We start from the raw sequence: 17,872 nt of genomic DNA, 5'->3' as shown, positions 1-17,872 counted from the left end.
GTAGCTCTTGAAAGATTCTGTCAATAACGTTCTTACCTCTAATCATTCTCTGCAGCTCATCATGTCTTTCATTTGTGCCGCCAACTGGCAAACTCAAGCCTAAGGACAATGCAATTGCTGTTAATCAAATGTTTCTGCTGTTTGATGCCACATATCATGAACTTGTTACAGCTAAATTTTATTTCAGTAATCAAGTAATTTACCCTACTCTTTACATTTGCTCTACTCCACTACATATTTGAATACAAGCGTCATAACAGAAGAAATGTAACAACCTTTGTTAATCCAAACAGTCAGCACACAAACAACAAAGACCCAAACAGCTCCCATCACTCCAGTCACCAAGAGAAACTGGTTCCTGTGCTACATGCCAGGTTAAAAAACATCATGCAGATAGCACAGCTGTTGCTGATCAGCTCTGATTGGCTCTCTCTGCAGAGTCAGTTCTAGTTGAGATTCAGCCCATGAAAAATGGGAATTTGGAAGCAAGGGACAATTATAGACGATATTCTAAAGAAAGTCCAGGAAGTTGTGTTTTTTACAAGAAAGAAAGTCAATGAGGTTTGTCTGAACACTGTTAGACTTTTTTTTGAAAATTTGCATTAACTTACTGGCAACGTGCTGTAACTTCCTGATTACAGTATCATAACTGTACATGTTTTTTACAGTATAATACCCTTACTGTAACGTAGTTTTACAGTAGTAAAAATACCCTTAGTTTTACTGTTTAAAGAACTCCACAATGGCAAAGCCCCAGGGATTGATTAAATTCGTTGAGAAATATTGTAAGGAGAGGCTGTCTTGGTTGACACACCTCTTCAACATTGCGTCGAGGTCTGTGGCAGTGCCTAAGGAGTGGCAGACCAGGGTGGTTGCTCCCCTCTTCAAGAAGAATGGCATCTGCCCATTACAGGAGTATCACACTGCTCAGCCTCCTTGGTAAACTCTACTCCAAGGTGCTGGAAAGTCAAGTTTAGCCAATCCTCAGCAAGGAGTGTACCAATGTATGTAACATTTCAGCAGTTGGCAGTGGTGGGATTTGAACCCACGCCTCCAGAGAGACGGGAGCCTTAATCCCGCGCCTTAGACCGCTCGGCCACACTACCTGCAAATATCACTTCCCCAAATCGTGACAAACACAAGGAACGTAACTAACGGTATGCTTGTTAATGTAATTGGAACAAAACGTTTGCAAAGGAAAAGCCAATACATACTAAAAAATGTTATCACACTTTGTCATTTTTCTTTGGCATTGTTGATTTTAGAATATTGTAACCAGCATTAAGTGAGTAGGTTTAGGTCTGTGTGAATATGGGCTGAGCATTTACCTGGGCTGAACTTGTGAACATCTTCTTTTGCATATTCACTGTAAAGAGCTATTACCCCTCCAACTGCCAGCTATTGTTCCAGAGACAATAGGATATACAGTTTTAGATTGGAAGGTAACTGTCCAAGACCAAAGACTTCAATGAAATAGCTCAAGGGATCAAAACAGTTTGTCAAAATGGGAAAGTTCATGTTTTTTGATTAGAAATTCGAGCACAATTGTTCATCTTCCATTCAAAAACAAAAGTACAATCATGAAACACATATAACTTAGATTTCCTATCTACAGCTCTGATTTAATACAGGCCAATGTCAGAGATCATACAGATCTTTCTGCAGACCTTCACCAGCTAAATACCTATTCCCATACCGGGAGTTGAACCCGGGCCACCTGGGTGAAAAGCAGGAATCCTAACCGCTAGACCATATGGGACTGACTACATATCAATAACAGGGATTTCATGAATCAATTCATAGTCTGGCTGGAAACAGGCCTTCTCTTGAACGTGAATGAAGAAGCTTCTTAAGTAAGTTTTATCTTGAAGCTTTTGAGTGTTCTTTAGGTTTTTATCTGCTTTAACTATTACCGGACAGCGGGGGCACGGAGCAGAGCAGAGCGGCCGTTAGGGAGGAATCCTCCTCCGTGTTCAGCTCCATTTTGAACTGGCGGTAAAAAACTTAACGTCGGAACTTTATGACAAATAGAAATAATGACAGGTTGATTTCTGTTAATAACAAACACAACTATAGTCAATAGAAAAAGAAAATATATATATGAAAAGCCGTCTTGGTTCATCTTTCCACTGTTCCTACAATCACCACTCTGGTCTGGTTGGAAACTAAAGGATCCAAACTAAAAGGATGTTCCTCTTTAACTAAAAGGTCTATCTCTGTTGCCTGCCAAATGGAAGGTTGGTAGTTCGATCCCCGCACCTGCAGTCATTGTTGAAGTGTCCTTGGGCAAGACACTGAAACCCAAGTTGCCCCCGGTGCAATCCAGAGCGCATCGGAGTGTGAATGTGTGTGAGTGTTTATCTGATGAGCAGGTGGCACCTTGTACGGCAGCCCCGGCCACAGTGTATGAATGTGTGTGAGCAGCAGCAACAACACAACCTTTAGTGGACGCTGACTTTACCTTTAAATTAGGAGTTTAAACAGAGACACAACAGGAAGAATAAATCCATCAAATCAAGTCCCCAATAATCAGCATGTGGCCTTGTTTTATTTCAGGTAGTCAGCATGGAACTGTTCCACATTCCCAGACATTTAAAACAAGTCAATCATTGGCGTTATTCTACGAGTCAGATGAATAAATCAGCTGTTTGCTATTTGAGCTGCTCTGTTTCCTGCTGCTCCGTCATTCTTTAGTGTCCTCTGGAAACAGGTTGCTGTCCTTTATGTCTCTTTTGGATGACATCATCAGTGTCTTTGCTTTAGTCTGAAGAAACTCCAACAGATTTAAAATCACATGCAGTCACAGAAAAGACAAACAGGGAATAGAAAATGTCAGACAAAGACTATGAAATGAAAAATCCCCAAAGTAGGAAAATGTAAAGTTAATCTACCAAACAACAATAACTGGAGAGCATCCAATTAAACATGGCCGACTTCCAGTATGTCGGTTATGAAGAGAGGAATGTTTGGACATATTAAAGATTCATTTTATTTTTATTTAACCTTTATTTAACCAGGAACAATCCCATTGAGCTACAGTAACTCTTCTTCCAGGGAGTCCTGCCAAGACAGGCGGCAATAAGTTTCATAATACATAAAAGACAGGACAATGGTTCCATACTACACCACAAATCTCTTTAGATACTACAACACAAACAAGACATTACACTTAACTTAAGCTAATGCAGACATACAACTTAAAGGGCACCTTGTTAAAAGAAATTACACTGTTCAGGCAGAGTTGACTTTAAAAGGTTTTAAACTGAATTTGACCCAAAGTCCAAATTCAGGCCTTCCACACATTGGTTTTTAAACATTAGTTTTTTTGCTGTGTAGTCTCGCGATGCTACTGATGGAAAGTTTGGAGATTTAAAGGGTTCAAAAGTGTGTTCAAAGGTTAAAACTAATAGCCCTAGAGCAGCCATGCCTCGTCAAGGCCCAAATGAGAAAGCAGCCTGGAAAAGTACTATACTGAACATTGCTGTTTCTGTTCATCCTAAAGTCCTTAAACATGTATTTTCTAAATTATAGAAAAGATCACGTGACCGGTGTTTGCAAGGGTCGCTCAGACCTGAGGCTCTGCATCCTCCTCTGCATTTTACAATAAAAACCAAGTCCTTCTTTCTCATTCTACGTTTTTATTTGTTAACACTGTGACTTAGTAGAATGTCTGCAGGCGCAAAAAGGTCCTGGAAAAGCAACAAATGTGCTTCAATCAGCGGTCCACGACGCAGTGAAGTAAGCATTGCTGCAACACATCAGCACAGAGCTTGAGAGACAGGAAGCTATGGTACGGAACCTGGTTTAACGGCCAGACCCTGTGCAGGGAGACAACAGGCAGATAAGAAACCTGCATTGATGACGAGAAGAAATTTGAGTTTAAGCTAGCAGAAACGGAGGACAGATTGAGATACAACAACGTTCGCATTATTGGACTGAAAAAGACGACCCAGTGGGATTCCTGCAGAAACAGCTACTGGTTTGGATTCCCTCCTTACAGATCAGGGCCACCATCAACATGGACAGAGCACACAGAATCTACGACAAGGGTACACTGACATATTCGCTGATTTGAAGGTGTCTGAGATACCAGGACGGCCAAGCAGTCCTTCAGGGGGCAGCAGGAAGGCCCGATTCAGGACTCCAATTCAACGCTGCACTTTAAGCCCGGCTACAGTGCTTTCACCGTCCAGCAGCACCAGGAATGTATAGGAGTACAGCGTAAATTACATGCCAAAGGCATCTCAAACTCTCTAATTTATCCGGCCACCCTGAAAGTAACCCGCAGAGGGAGAACGCTCACATTCACTACAGCCAAGAATGTGGACATGTTCTGTCGGGAGCTGGATAAAGATGATGAAGGGACATCCATGCGAGGCGCTTCAGCAGCTGTGGATTAGTGGAGTCTGGAACACTGTGCAAGGTTGACTCGAGGGCACTGTATGTAAGTTTGGGATCCAAGCTTTAAATGAACATTTAATTAGGATGACTGGTCAATTATAATCTATATTTATCACTCTCACTAGGATGGTTTGCTTTTTCAGTTGTGGACTTTATGGTAAAAAACTAATAATTTTTTGAGAATGTCGGAAACAAACAGTAGGGGGCAGCATTACCCCGTTGCAGCAATAGTCTGCCTAATTCCAAGCAGAAGAATGTGTTTCCTTTGGTAGTGTTTTAATGCAAACACGTTATTTTTCCTAATTTTAAATGGTCGTTACTGCCTTCAATGAGGAGAGAAGATCAGAATATAAGAACACAGCTATCAGGGCATGAGGAGGAGGAGGAGGAAACAGCTTGGCTCTGAAACATGTTCACAACGAGGCAGAGTGAATGAGCTGGTGATTTTTGAGGCTAATACTGTGAGAAAACCTTTTCCCACATTGATCACACCAGTACGGCTTCTCTCCAGTGTGAACACGGCGGTGGCTTTCAAGGTTACCACTCAGAGAAAACCTTTTCCCACATTGATCACAGCTGTACGGCTTCTCTCCAGTGTGAATGAGTTGATGTTTTTTAAGGTTATTCTGTTGTGTGAAAGCTGCCCCACATTGATCACAGCTGTACGGCTTCTCTCCAGTGTGAATGCGTTGATGCATTTTAAGGTTATTCTGTTTTGTGAAAGCTGCCCCACATTGATCACAGTTGTACGGCTTCTCTCCATTGTGAATGCGTTGATGTATTTTTAGGGTACTCTGTTGTGTGAAAGCTGCCCCACATTGATCACAGCTGTACGGCTTCTCTCCAGTGTGAATGCGTTGATGCATTCTTAGGTTATTCTGTTGTGTGAAAGCTGCCCCACATTGATCACAGTTGTACGGCTTCTCTCCAGTGTGACTGCGTTGATGTATTTTTAGGGTACTCTGTTGTGTGAAAACTGCCCCACATTGATCACAGTTGTACGGCTTCTCTCCAGTGTGAATGCGTTGATGTCTTTTTAGATTACTCTGTTGTGTGAAAGATGCTCCACATTGATCACAGCTGTACGGCTTCCCTCCAGTGTGAATGCGTTGATGTGTTTTTAGGTAACACTGCTTTGTGAAAGCTAACCCACATTGATCACAGCTGTACGGCTTCTCTCCAGTGTGACTGTGTTGATGTGTTTTTAGGTTACACTGTTGTGTGAAAGCTGCCCCACATTGATCACAGCTGTACGGCTTCTCTCCAGTGTGACTGCGTTGATGTGTTTTTAGGTAACACTGTTGTGTGAAAACTGCCCCAAATTGATCACAGCTGTGTAGATTCTCTCCAGTGTGAACTCTCTGATGACTCTTTAAATATCCAGATGTTGAGAAGGATTTCTCACAGTGCTGACAGTGGTGATGTTTGGGTCCCTTTCCTCTCCGTTTCTATAGCAACAGACAAACAGAGAGAGTTAGTGAACAACCTTCTTTAAACCCTGGATTTTCTCTTACTCAAAATTTTAACTCTTCATTCAATAATTTATGACAAAATGAAGGAAAATATTTCTGACATGTTTTAATGAAAGCAAATGCACTTTTCATGTTCTGAAATATTCAAAATCTTTCAGGCAAACTTTAATGAAACAACTGCAACGATGTAATGAAACAAGAAAGTGTGGCAGATGAGGGTGGACCACCTGAATGCGTAAGCAGTCTACAAATATAATATGAGCACTTTAAAATTTGGCAGAAGATAATGTTACTCAGGAAATTACTATTAAGATCAAATAAAAAAATCTTATCTACAATGCTAGAATATGATGCATAGCCTACATACCTCCCTCTAACTCTTCCTCTAGTCTCTCTCTTGGACTCTGAAATCTAGAAACTATAAAAACAATGAAATTGATCAACTAAATGTCCACTGTATACATGACTGTAAAAAACAGCTAAATATAATAGCATAATGTAATAATATATATAAACCATTGAAGTGTCTTCTCCCCCAAAACCTCATGTATTGGCCTACATGAAATAACAAATGAGTTGATATGTTTGATACATTACAATTTACCAACACATGAATTGATCATTGTGAATGATGTGGGATCTTCAGCTGGTCACCGTACAATGCACGAGAATGCGGGAAATCACGTCTACAAAATTCAAAAAGGAACCCCAAAAACCCCCCCCCTCCCAGCACAAACTGCCCCACCAAGACTATTTTTCACCAGCCGCCACTGTGATATCATAATATAAACAAAAACCCTTGAGGTGTCCTCTTCCTGTTGTTTCATGAGTGTACAGTAGTCTCCACTATATAGTTAGTGGTCCAGTGAACTAAGACCATAAATAAGGAGAATATGGACATTGAAGAATTGTAGAATCATCCCAAATTATAGTCCCGGTTTATTGGTCAAAACACACACTGTGTGCTAAGAATGGCAAATACAAAGCACATGGAAGAGTGATATGCTGTTATTCTCATGAAAACAAAAAGAAATAGATGATGTAAAGAGATGTGCTGGTCTCTGGCCAGTCTGCTGCTGTTAGAACCGTTATAGAAACACGTGTAGAGGACGTTATATATTATCCTTCATCACTGACTCATTAAGAACTGTATCAGCCTTTGCTAATGATCTCAACAACTGTCATACTCTATTCACCAGACTTCTACCAACAATATGACCGGCAGTTTATTAGGTTCATAGATGCAACATAACAGCACCGATGACTGTCACATGGATATTTATTTAAATAATGCTCACAATGTTAAAATAATATCAGGACTTAATTGAACAGCAGAATGCTCCTGTTGTATATTATATATTGCTAATAATAACAATAAGAAGGTAAAAGCACTGCTGAGTGAACAAAGATTGCAGGATTTATAAATCCTGGCTGTTAGCCTGGTCAGGAGTAGGCTAGCTGTTAGCCTGTCTGTTAGCCTGGTCAGGAGCAGGCTAGTTGTTAGCCTGGTCAGGAGCAGGCTAGCTGTTAGCCTGGCTGTTAGCCCGGTCAGGAGTAGGCTAGCTGTTAGCCTGGTTAGGAGTAGGCTAGCTGTTAGCCTGGTCAGGAGCAGGCTAGCTGTTAGCCTTGTTTATACATCCAGAAACCCTGGAAAACCCCGGCCTAATCCACTATCTAGGTCTTGTGAATAGACCTCTTAGTTTAGACTGGCTGTTGTGTCCTGAACACTGACCTGAACATGGCTGGTACAATAGGCCGGGCCTGCTGCTGGTCCTCTGGGGACCTGGTTGGTCCACTGCTCCGGGTCCTGGTCCTCTTCCATTCCTCTATTGTACTAAAATCCAGCAGATCTTCACTGTGGCAGCTGGACTAACTCTGGATTCTGTTGAGTACAAATCAAAGCAGGCAGAGATATTCAGATGCTTTCCTCACATCCACAGGGTCTGATAATGTGCTCGGTGTTGGTGTCCACCTAGTCCTGGTCTTACTGGGGGGGGGAGGGGTGCAAACCCACTCAACCAGTTCAACAACAGCTTTGATTGCCCTGGTTCAGCTGCAATGGCCTGCCTAACCCCCCCCCCCCATACTTCAATCTGTTCACGCATGCCCCCCCCACCCTCTCACTCACCTCCACAATCTGTACCCTCCCCCATGCTGCTGCTTCTTTTTCCCTCAGGAGTGGTTCCTTCCCACCCTCATGAGTAAAACCCGTCCTTATTGGCTCGCTGTCCAATGAGGAAGGGCATGTCTCGTCTAAGACACCAGGGGGCCGGAGACAGAAGATTACCTATGTTACCTCAAACACAAGCACTGACTTGAGTTATGTATGCAGTAAGTGCTACTTGTTGGGGTAGTTTTGCTGACCTCTGAAGTCCAGGATTTCCTCCATAAAAAAATGTTTAAAAGGGATATTCTCCCTGGTTACTGGTTGAAAAATGCTGAAATGTTTTCTAAGTCATTCCTCTTACCCTAACTTTAGCATTGAATTGACTGTTGAATTCAGTAAGTGCTACTTGTTGGGGTAGTTGAACATTACAATGCTAGAGAATGTAAATGAAGATGGATGTCATTGTAATCACATTCAGATCACCTCAAATGGAGACACTGATGATCATTGTGTTCACAAGTGCTTCTCTTTGGGGTTGTCTTGGTTGTGAGTTCATCATCAGACACTTTCACATGCAGAGCAAGTACATTTCAGCAGTTGTCCACCGCTGGCTAAATAAATAAAAGAATGGGAGTTTTGGAATAGATATTCAGCACTAACTGGTACTTTCTAATGCTGAATGAGCTCTATCTGGAAGAAAAAGGAGTTGCCCCAAAGAAAGTTATTTGACTCTAATTGACCACTCATAGACTGTTAACGGCATATATTGGGATGATGGTTGTCTATTCATGAAGCCATTTTTTACTTACAATAGAAAAGACCACTGAAACTTGATCAAAAAGAAGGTGGAGTTGAGTGGAAATGGCTGCATTCAGTATATAAGATGGCAAATCTGTGTAAGGAACCACTTCCACTGCTTCTATATCACAACACAGAAGATGCCAAAAGAAACATCGGGACTATGGAGAAGATCATGAGCAAAGAAGGTTGCTTACTGTAAGACTTTGACGTTGGTCTAACTCAAGCATTGGCATTGGATTGATTTTAGTTAGTGCTCATCTATGGGGTTGTTTTTCTGAAAACTGAATCCCAGTATTTTATCTAAAGACCTAACAGTAACAGCTATTTTACGTTGTATTACTAGTTGGACAATACTAAAATGTGTTATAATTCATTCCTATTACCCTAACTTTATTATTTACTTGACTGTTGAATTCAGTAAGTGCTACTTGTTGGTGTAGTAGAACATGACAATGCCACAGACTAACTGAAGATGGATGTCATTGTAATCACATTCAGATCATCTCAAATGGAGACACTGATGATTATTGTGTTCATAAGTGCTTCTCTTTGGGTTGTCTTGGTATTTCTTGGTAAGTTCATCATCAGACATTTCTCTGAACAACTGCAGGGACAGTCTATTTCACAATTCTTTCCAACACTAGTAAAATGCATTCATCTGGCAACAGAACTACCCAAACAATAAGCACTGACTTGAGTTATGTATGCAGTAAGTGCTACTTGTTGGGGTAGTTTTGCTGACCTCTGAAGTCCAGGATTTCCTCCATAAAGAAATGTTTAAAAGGGATATTCTCCTTGGCTATTGTTTGAACAATGCTGAAATGTTTTCTAAGTCATTCCTATTACCCTAACTTTAGCATTTACTTGATTGTTGAATTCAGTCAGAGGTGGGTAGTAACGAGTTACATTTACTCCGTTACATTTACTTGAGTAAGTTTTTGAAAAAATTGTACTTCTAGGAGTAGTTTTAAATCACTATACTTTTACTTGAGTAGATTAGTGAAAAATAAACTGTACTCTTACTCCGCTACATTAGGCTCCAATGAGCTCGTTACTCGTTACTACGCGTCATTGTTTTTACCCCCGCGTACGTCTCATTTTGTTTTATTTTGACAGAGAGTCTTCCGCTGAACGTGACTGTGCTTAACCAATCACACGTCGTTGTGCAGTCACGTGACCATACTCGTTTCAACAGCGGGACCATAGACCGTTAATATGGGACAGGTTAGCTTTACACTCGTAGCAAAGCAAAGAAACAGCAGCTACGTTTTGCGGTGTGTTCAGGGTCTACCAAAACAAACGGACATGTCAGCGTTCAACAACTCAACATCTAACCTGAGGAGACGTAGCGGTGGTTGTAGTTTTTGCTGTGGAGAGGTGGATGTTTGTCTTTTAGGTTACATAAAGTATGTTTTACACATGCAGTATCCATCCTAATTTGATGTGACAAGTCTCTCAAGTAAGCTATTTTGTAATTAATAATTTATTTTATTGATTGGATGAACTATAATTTGCCTAAAGATAATTATTTTTTATCTTTGTCGGTCTGATTGATGCTTGTGTTAAGAAATAAATCAGACGTTACTCAACAGTTACTCACTACTTGAGTAGTTTTTTCGTCAAGTACTTTTTTACTTTTACTCAGGTAATTATTTGGATGACTACTTTTACTTTTACTTGAGTCATATTATTCTGAAGTAACAGTACTTTTACTTGAGTACAATTTTTGGCTACTCTACCCACCTCTGCATGTAACTAATGTTGCTTCTTTCCAGAAGCCCTTGTGCTTTCTCCCCTCAGACTTCCTTGGATTGTGGTGGCACCTGAGTAGAGGATGCAGCTGCTGCCGTGGTCCTGCTGGACGCCCTGCACTACTACTATTATTAGTAATAGTTCTATTACCTTTACTGCTGCCATAATTACCACCAGTCCTCTTTTCATTCCATTTTCTCTCTCTCTCTATCTCTCTCTCTCTCTCTCTACTAAGTAACATTTGCAAAAGGTAGTGGTGGGATTTGAACCCACACCTCCAGAGAGACTGGAGCCTAAATCCAGCACATTAGACCACTCAGCCACACTACCTGCACACACCGTCACACCAAATCGTGCAGAGATGGGAAGTAACGAAGTACAAATACTTCGTTACTGTACTCAAGTAGATTTTTCTGATATTTTTACTTTACTTTACTATTTATTTTTGTGGCGACTTTTTACTTCTACTCCTTACATTTTAACACAAATATCGGTACTTTCTACTCCTTACATTTTATAAAATTGGCTCGTTACTTTCGTTTTGTACAAGAGGTTATGTCGGAAAATAGCGCGGACATGCGCCACACACCGCGAGCGGGTGCACGCGCCACACGGAGAAAAAGTGAGAGAAATGAGAAGGAGACAAGCTGTCCGGAGAATAATCAGCTGAGATTGTGTGTGTGCGTCTTTGAGAACTGTAAGTCGTTTAACTCATGTTGTCAGTTCACTTAAGACTGTTACTGGTCTATAGTTCTTCACATTTAAAGTAAGTTAGCTAGTGGTTCTGATGTGGTCTTCACCTGTTAGCTAGTTTGCACGTTGGTCTTAATGAAGCATCAACACTTTCACAGCTTTATTCGCATGAGTTTTTTTTTTTTTTGGACCGAACTTCAGATACTGTAATTCAATTGACAAGTGGATAGAAACTTAGCTAGAGAGAAGTCGTCTCCGTCTGTTTTAACAGACACACCTAGGGTGAAGTTGGAAACCAGAATCAGCTTTAATCCAGTCCTAATCTAGTTCTCAACTTTCACTTCATTTCACTGGAGTTATCGTTATTATTGTTTACGTCATCAATATTCAATATTTGAGAACACATACATGTAGATTCATTTCCATGTTAGGGGGAAAGATTAAAAATAGAAACTGGATCTGTATTTCTCACAGAATTAAATCTGAATTCATATCTTGCTAATAAGTCAGAATCTTATTAACCTGGAGTCCCAGTCTCTGTCATAATAATCATATATGTGATGTTTTAGGCCTATTGGCAGACATCCATTTAAAATGTAGCCTTTGCCATATAAAGACATGTCCTCCATGTCCACTGAAGTTTCTCAGCGTCTCTCTAGTAACATTTGTGTGCTCCAGGTAGCTTTCGCAAGGCTACTTTTACTTTTATACTTTAAGTAAATTTCCAAGCCTGTACTTTTTTACTTTTACTTGAGTAAAGAAGTTTAATCAGTACTTCCACTTTTACCGGAGTATTTTTTAACACAAGTATCTGTACTTCTACTTAAGTACGGAAAGTGAGTACTTTTGCCATCTCTGAAATCGTGACACACACACGGACCGTAACTAATGGTATGATTGTTAATGTCATTGGAAACAAACTTTTGCAAGGAAAAAGTCAATACTTTATTGAAAAAGGCCAGTACTTAATGTCTCCACCTGCTGAAGAGTAAACTTAACAGCATCTCAAATTTACTTCATCCATAAAAATAGAAACTGTGCTCATACCTGCCATAACACCCATAAACTTAAAAGAAGAAACCTGGGTAAAACTTGTAATGGTAATGTTGTATATGGCTTCAAAACGTGTAAATGCAACTGTGGTGGCTGGAAATCAAACCTGGGATAAATGCTTGCACTGCTATGGTATAAATCATAGACGAAAAGAAGTACACCTGTTGTCTTTCTGCTGGACAACACAATGCTCACTGCAAATCACCATAGACCCACAATTTCTATTCACATGCTTGTGCTATTGTTCAACCACCTGTCACTGCATTTTCAGCATCAGTTGTGTTTTTTTGTCTTTAAAGCAGCTGCCCCGTGTGAGGGTTGAACTCATGACCTTCAGATTATGAGACTGACGCGCTGCCTACTGCGCCAACAAGTCTATGAAAGCAGTTACAATAGTTGGGAAAATTTCAGAAATACTAACAATTTGGTCTTCAATCTCAATAAAAACAATGTTTTTGGAAACCTATGTACTCACACAAAGGCTAAGACTGACCCTAGATGCTTTGTCATGACCCCATGAAACAACCAGGACAAAAGACCGTGTGCAAAGGTTGAAGGAAATGCGATTATATTACTACAACAAAAGAAATGGCAATTCAATGATGGTGGTAGTCAGTTTAGTCAGAGGTGAGTGTGTATGCATGGATGAGTGTGAGGTATGGTGTCAGTGATTTATGCTGGACAGAGTAAAACTAACAAAGATGAGCGGGAGAGGTGCTGGACTGAGAGACCTCTAGGGCAATCACAGATGAACAACCAATAATAAAACACTACTGAGTGCATGTGTTCAGAAAATGAAGAACATTGTTCAGAAAGCTTAATGAAGCTTCATTTGACCATATCTATTAACTACCTGAAAGAAATGAAGTCTCTGGAAATATTATGACCTAAGCAATTAGACAAAATAGTGCAACGTAATTTTGAACCGCTCCTAGAAAGAAACCATAGGTAGCCATTGAATTCGAAACTTCTGAAGTTATTGTTGATCTCAGAAACAATGATGAACGACACCATCCTATCACAACGCCCATGTTTGTGCCTTTGTTATGCAAATACTCTGGAAGTCTACTTATTAAGAGTATGCATTCCCATTTTTCCCAATTGATTGTAAAAAGCCTTCCTGAGATTGTTGATCTCAGAAATAACCGTAGAATCACAACTTCCATGTATGTGCTATGTGCCAGTGTTCAATCACCTGTCACTGTATTTTCAGCATCAGATGTGTTTTTTTAGTTTTTTAAAACACCTGCCCCATGTGAGGGTTGAACTCACGACCTTCAGATTATGAGACTGACGCACTGCCTACTGCGCCAACGAGGCTATGAAAGCTATTGCAATGGTTGGGAAAATTTCGGAAATACTAACAATTTGGTCATCAATCTTAATAAAAACAATGTATGTGGAGACCTATGTATTCACACAAAGGCTAAGATCAACCTTAGATGCTTTGTCATGACCCAGAACATATTTGTCCACTTTCTCATCTTCTTTTCTCACCAATCAAACTCAAAGCTCCCTTCCATTTTTTGCCAATCCTGAGAGACTTCATATCCATTTCTTGTCAATCAAAAAGGCGCCTCCTCTTGGCAACGCCCATCTCCATTTCCTACCAATCCAAACGCATTTTCTGCTTAAGAGAGACTTTGCATTTATAATTTGGAACAAACGAAGGCAAGGAGGTCTTCTCTGATATTATCTCTGGAAACAATAATAATTCATGTGCTTTGTTTGCTACTGTCGATAGGTTAACAAACCCTCCAGTACCAGTAGCATCTGAACTGTTATCTACCAAGGCCTGCAATGACTTTGCCTCCTTCTTCATAGACAAAATCCAGAAGATTAGACAAAAAATAGTCAGTGCCTCCATATCCAGTACAGGATATGTGTTGTCACAGTGTTCAAGCAAAACTAGTTCCAATATGAAAGAATTTCATACGATCAACCATAAAAACCTGTGAAGCATGCACGCTACCACTGAGCTACATCCCCTAAAGATTGTCAGATCCAGGGGATGTAGCTAAATGTGAATGTGATAACACGGGGCCCGTGTTATCACATTCACATTTACAGAATGAGAAGTGCGCACGGTTGTGGTAGCTCCCTTCGATAGCTCAGTTGGTAGAGCGGAGGACTGTAGAGGTATAGAACTGAAATCCTTAGGTCGCTGGTTCAAATCCGGCTCGAAGGAGCACCTTTTTTCCAGAGGCTACCTTCAAGGATCAATAAAGTGTTTTTGATTCTGATGTACAGATGGATGGTTGACCTAAAAGCACAATACTTCTTCCCGAGACATAACAAGAAACAAAAAAGAAATAGGTGTGGGAGACAGAGTTAAGCCCTGACAGAATAGAGAACTACAGACAAACCATGTGAAATAGTGCCAAGTGTGACCAGAAGAACTGGAAAAAAAAACTAGAACTATAAAGTACAAACCTTTCTTCAAGAAATCTTTATTGTGCTCACAAGGGCCCTTATTTATGAAATGTGCATACGACCTAAAACAGGCGTAGGACGGGGGTACGCCAATTCCTACGCAGAGTACGGCATTTATCAATTTGAACGTGAGCGTGGGCTGCGAAAAAAATCTCACGTCTGGTCCCACCTTCATGAGCCGTCTCTCTGCCTGCATATTTGAGTGGGATGCAGGGGACCTCTCTCTGTTACGAGCAACTGGGAGGGGCAAACGGAAGGGACCTCATGGTGGTGCCACTGCTGGACCAGGTGCGCATGGAGCACATCAAGAAGGGCACTATCAAGAAGGGGGGTGTTGTCCTGACCAAGTATGGCTGTGCCAGAGGGTCCACGTCTCTGGAATCATTACATTGCCACCTGAACAGGTTCATTCTGTCTAAGTAGTATGTGTTTCATGATTGTACTTTTGTTTTTGAATGGTAAATGAACAACTGTGCTGGAATTTGTAATCAAAAACATGACCTTTCCCATTTTGACAAACTGTTTTGAACACTGGAGGTATTTCAATGAAGTCTTTGGTATAGGACAGTTACCTTCCAATCTAAAACTGTATATCCTATTGTCTCTGGAACAATAGTTGGCAGTTGGAGGAGTAATGGCTCTTTACAGTGAATATGCAAAAGAAGATGTTCACAAATTCAGCCCAGGTAAATGCTCAGCCCATATTCACACAGACCTAAACCTCCTCACTTAATGCTGGTTACAATATTCTAAACTCAACAATGCCAGAGAAAAATGACAAAGAGTGACAACATTTTCCAATAAAATATTGTCTTTTTCCTTGCGAAAGTTTTATTCCAATGACATTGACAAATATACCGTTAGTTATGGTCCCTGTGTTTCTCACGATGTGGAGAACTGATACATGCAGGTAGTGTGGCCGAGTGGTCTAAGGCGCTGGATTTAGGCTCCAGTCTCTCTGGAGGCGTGGGTTCAAATCCCACCACTGCCATTTACTGATGTTACATAGGTGGAAGACAAACCATATGTTGATTTGTATCAGTTACATTATACTCTTATGACAAAGCTTGGTGAAGTGACTAAAGTCATTAGTGGCAACGTATTAGACTCCTTGCTGAATCTGTTGTTTTTATCTTTACTGGCAATTCCCTGTTTTTAAATGAACACCCAATCTTAAGTGTTCAATGTGAAATACTCATTCATCAACAAAATTGTCGGTAACTATGACGGGGCGCATACGCTACCATCCAAAGACTGAGACTGCAGGTATATGTTATATGCCCGTATATGTTTAACGTGTTCATATGTTCTGTTAATTTTCACAATGTTTAAAATCTTCAGTTAACCTAGTCATTCTCCATTTCCCCACAGTAATCCCTCAGCTTTCTTGTGCGCACATTTTAACATCTAAAACTACGGTGCCATTCCTCGCCTAAAACAATATGAGTCATTCCAGTAAGTGAAAAGGAAACTCACATCTACAAAGATAAATTTGATATATGTGACTCCCTGATGGTCTAGTGGCTAGGATTCGGCGCTCTCACCGCCGCGGCCCGGGTTCAATTCCCGGTCAGGGAATGGTCAGGACTTGACAGATACAGATATAACATTTGAAAGAGAAACCTTTTGGTTAACTTAGATATGTCAAATTCTTCCTCATTAGTTTAACGCTAGAACCCCAACACTTTTAAAGAGTATCATTTCCTTTAAATCAGACCCCCGACAACTGATGTATCCTTTTGTCGTCTTTGATGTGTCATAAATACTTCATCTGCAATTATATCATAATTCATCTAACAATTATTTTCCTTTTTCAAACAGTAACTAAACCCCTGACCAACATTTTTTACCTGAAAACCAATGTATGTGAGTGTCAAGTAAAGTTATTGTTGGATTCAGGTCCAAATGTGGACATTTTAGTGCAATGCAAAGGTGCATAACAGATTGCTTTCTACTTACCTGGAGAGATGCAAAGCAGGGGGGGGCAACTAGTCAAGGAACAGCAAGAGACTTGGTATTTAAGAATACAAACTGACTGTGTGACAGATGTGTAATCTGTCATGTCCTGCCTTCTGAAGCTCTAGCCAGGCGCCATTCCTCTTCACCATCTACACCACAGACTTCAACTACCACACAGAGTCCTGCCATCTTCAGAAGTTTTCTGATGACTCTGCTGTGGTTGGATGTATCAGCGAGGGGGACGAGGCTGAGTATAGAGCTGTGGGGGGGGGGGGGGGGGACTTTGTCACATGGAGTGAGCAGAACCATCTACAGCTCAACGTGACAAAGACCAAGGAGCTGGTGGTGGATCTAAGGAGAGCCAAGGCAGCAGTGAGCCCTGTCTCCATCCAGGGGGTCAGTGTGGACATTGTGGAGGACTACAAATACCTGGGAGTGCACTTAGACAATAAACTGGACTGGGCCAAGAACACTCAAGCCCTCAACAGGAAGGGCCAAAGCCGTCTCTATTTTCTGAGGAGGCTGAGGTCCTTCAACATCTGCAGGACAATGCTGAAGATGTTTTATGAGTCTGTGGTGGCCAGCGCTATCCTCTTTGCAGTTGCATGCTGAGGCAGCAGGCTGAGGGTAGCGGACGCCAACAGACTCAACAAACTGATTCGCAAGGCCAGTGACGTTGTGGGGGTGGATCTGGACTCTCTGTTGGTGGTGTCAGAGAGGAGGACGCTGTCCAAACTACATGCCATCTTGGACAATGTCTTGCACCCACTCCATGGCTTGCTGATAAATCACAGGAGCACTTTCAGTGACAGACTCATTCTCCCAAAATGCACCACAGAGCGCCACAGGAAGTTGTTCCTGCCTGTGGCCATCAAACTTTATAACTCCTCGCTCTAAGACACTCAGAGAGGTTGAAACTGGACAATATTATCTGTATTATCTGTTTTGTGCAATAACACTGGCCTGACATGTGTGCAATACTCAACTGCTACAATTATTATTATTATTATTATTATTTTACTTTTCACCATTGCAATTCCTAAATTATGCAAATAATGTATAGTAACATTCTTTTAACTATGTAAATACCCTACATGTCCACACTCCTTATATTTCTTTGTTTGTATTTCTACTCTGATATTTATACTATTTGTGCAACTGCAACACAGAGTTTCCCTTCGGGGATCAATAAAGTATTTCT

General features: G+C 40.9%; 6 non-coding genes across 6 annotated transcripts; 3 read left to right on the top strand and 3 right to left on the bottom strand.

Annotated features, from left to right (window-relative positions):
- Positions 1-1,024: 1,024 nt before the first annotated feature.
- On the bottom strand, positions 1,025-1,106 carry trnal-aag (transfer RNA leucine (anticodon AAG)). Its single transcript has one exon. It is a non-coding gene; the product is annotated as a tRNA-Leu (tRNA).
- A 581-nt stretch (positions 1,107-1,687) lies between these two features.
- On the bottom strand, positions 1,688-1,759 carry trnae-uuc (transfer RNA glutamic acid (anticodon UUC)). Its single transcript has one exon. It is a non-coding gene; the product is annotated as a tRNA-Glu (tRNA).
- A 9,022-nt stretch (positions 1,760-10,781) lies between these two features.
- Positions 10,782-10,863, bottom strand: trnal-uag (transfer RNA leucine (anticodon UAG)). The gene has a single exon. It is a non-coding gene; the product is annotated as a tRNA-Leu (tRNA).
- Positions 10,864-14,379: 3,516 nt separating this feature from the next.
- On the top strand, positions 14,380-14,467 carry trnay-gua (transfer RNA tyrosine (anticodon GUA)). Its single transcript is given in 2 exon segments — positions 14,380-14,416; positions 14,432-14,467. It is a non-coding gene; the product is annotated as a tRNA-Tyr (tRNA).
- A 1,154-nt stretch (positions 14,468-15,621) lies between these two features.
- Positions 15,622-15,703, top strand: trnal-uag (transfer RNA leucine (anticodon UAG)). The gene has a single exon. It is a non-coding gene; the product is annotated as a tRNA-Leu (tRNA).
- A 515-nt stretch (positions 15,704-16,218) lies between these two features.
- Positions 16,219-16,290, top strand: trnae-cuc (transfer RNA glutamic acid (anticodon CUC)). Its single transcript has one exon. It is a non-coding gene; the product is annotated as a tRNA-Glu (tRNA).
- Positions 16,291-17,872: the final 1,582 nt, after the last annotated feature.

The sequence above is a fragment of the Etheostoma spectabile genome, unplaced genomic scaffold (assembly GCF_008692095.1).
Source record: "Etheostoma spectabile isolate EspeVRDwgs_2016 unplaced genomic scaffold, UIUC_Espe_1.0 scaffold00006574, whole genome shotgun sequence".
NCBI classification, from domain to species: domain Eukaryota; kingdom Metazoa; phylum Chordata; class Actinopteri; order Perciformes; family Percidae; genus Etheostoma; species Etheostoma spectabile.
Note: the sequence above shows the minus strand (reverse complement) of the source record. Positions and strands in the feature narration are given on the sequence as shown.